At 37.4% G+C, this 2,420-nt stretch overlaps 1 non-coding gene across 1 annotated transcript; it reads right to left on the reverse strand.

Moving 5' to 3' along the window:
* Positions 1-1,048: 1,048 nt before the first annotated feature.
* Positions 1,049-1,156, reverse strand: LOC111558805. Its single transcript, XR_002739944.1, has one exon. It is a non-coding gene; the product is annotated as a U6 spliceosomal RNA (small nuclear RNA).
* Between the last annotated feature and the right edge of the window lie 1,264 nt (positions 1,157-2,420).

A 2,420-nucleotide genomic window follows, 5' to 3' on the forward strand; every position in this document is an offset into this window, starting at 1 on the left:
AGAGAGAGAGGGAGACCGAGGATCTGAAGTGCGCTCTGCTCTGACAACAGAGAGCCCCATACGGGGCTCAAACTCATAAGCCATGAGATCATGACCTGAGCCGAAGTGAAACGCTCAAACGACTGAGCCACCATGGAGTCCTAAATGATCTATTTTGAATCCATTTTATCTATGAACACCTTCTTTGAAACAGAAATTATTATTTGATTTGAAGAGAAGCAGAATATGCCCCCCCCCAATATGCCTCTGTGGTTTACAGATTATTTTAGGCTGATTATATTTAAGAAACATCACCCAAGAGAAAAAGCTCTGAATACCAAGTAGAAGTCACCTTTTTCTAGGAGACATTTACATTTACATGGGAAATCTCCATTTGTAAGGATGTGCCTGCTGTGCCAGGAAGAAAAAGATAACTTTAAATCTCTAGAGACTCTTATCCTTGGAGAAGGCAACGATTTAAATCTGCACCACATCCTTAGTCTTGTTTTCTGTGCTCTTCCTGGTAACCTCCCTTGACGGACTCCCCACCCCCAGCATCTTCTTTTGTCTTTAGCTGGAGACTGTATTAAGGTGGTGGCTAGGGCCATTTTCAGGAGTTACTCAGTTTTCCTGGGTGTCTCCTATGCATAGAGAAGGCATACATGTAATTAAACTTCTGTTTGTTTTTTTTTTCTCCTATTAATCTGTCTTTTATTCCTCGGTGTGTGGGGGCGTGTCTCTGTCAAGAACCTAGAAGGACAGAGGAAAAATTATTTCTCCTCCTCTACAACATCTAATGATTACAAGCCACCCTACCAATGTTTAGTAAGACTCTAAAAAGTTGTTAGTGAAAAAGACATGTCCAGGAGCCCACCAGTCATTCAAATGAAGGCACAAAGCACCTGACGGTAAGTCCCCTACAATATGCATTATCTCTGCCTAGGAGAGAAAAAGTGGAATCGTAAATGGTGACGAAGAAAAAAAAACTGGTTTATAAACCAAGGCTTAGAATAAATCCGAATTCTTTGCATTACAACATCTATGTTCATATAGCTGTATTTTCATTTACGATATCTACCTGCATTTAAAAGTATTTTAAGTATATGCTTGCGCAGGGGCCATGCTAATCTTCTCTGTATCGTTCCAATTTTAGTATATGTGCTGCCGAAGCGAGCACAAAGTATTTTAAGTATATGACTGCGTACTTAAACAGAAAAATACTGCTAGGTTGTTAAAGTTTCTTAGCATGACCAAGAATTCCCAATTCTGTAAAAAAAAAAAAAAAAAAAAAAAAAAGTCGCCAAACAACAGCGATACCTCCCCTTAGAAACACTCGACAGAGAGTAACTTATGTTCTGTTAGTAAGTGCAATACCCAATCAGTGTACTGGTCCCTTCTTTTTTTTCAAAGCTGCATAATAAATGTGAGAGATGGATGTGCAAGAGGAAAGTGCCTCACGATATTCTTTTTCCAGATAATTAAATGTTTCCTTATAGTTTTGTCACTAATGTAATTTGCTCGCTCTGCTGTCTATTTCCCTCTAATACAAGATCAGTCTTTAAACAGAAGATATATATTAAAGTTTTAAATGTATGACTCATGCTCTATTATGCTAAATAAAAGTCAAGCATTCTGTGATGGCCATGTTGACTATACTGCTTGAGACTCTTCATGGGAGATGTATTACCACAAAAATGGGTCGACATAATTTTGAAGGGCTACTTGGACACAGTAGAGAATGTGAAATTAAAGCAGAACATCAGCACAAAATCTCTGAAAAAACATGCTTCTGGTTTGATAAATTAAACATGTTGTTTTCTTTTTTCTTCATGAGAAAAACAAAATACAAGGTTCAATGCAATTCTCTGACACCCTGAACTGAATTTTCAGCCTAGCATCTGTTTCTTGGATGACTGTGGGCTTACCACCCAGGGTGTTGAGAGACTCACATGAACTGACGAGCTTCTCTTTGTTCTGATCTCTATTTATCTCCTCAGGCCCAAATCTCTCCTCCTTTTGCAGAAGACTGAAATTAAGCAAGGCTGCATGCACTCTGTAATCTGAGTCACAGCATTCTTCTCAGGACGGTGGGGTGGAGAGACTAGATTGTGACAAATATTTCACCCTTTTCTTCAATCTAAGGATGATAATTTCAGTGTCGTTTATAATAGATATGGGAGGTTTAAAAATGTCTCCCTCTTAGCAGCTGTAAAATTGTTATCATAAAATAACATGATTTTAGCCATTTCATTTCATTGCTTTAGAATCAGGAGGAGGAGTTATTTTGATTAGGAAAAAAAAAAGGAAAAGATTCTGTGAACTATTCATCTGGAAATAAAATTTAAGACTACAGTTGGTAAGAGATACTTAATTTTATATTATTATTTATGTTTCTGATTTATACATTGTTATGGTAACTTAATGCTCAAAGATACTTTTTG

Source organism: Felis catus, chromosome X (genome assembly GCF_018350175.1).
Source record: "Felis catus isolate Fca126 chromosome X, F.catus_Fca126_mat1.0, whole genome shotgun sequence".
NCBI lineage: Eukaryota > Metazoa > Chordata > Mammalia > Carnivora > Felidae > Felis > Felis catus.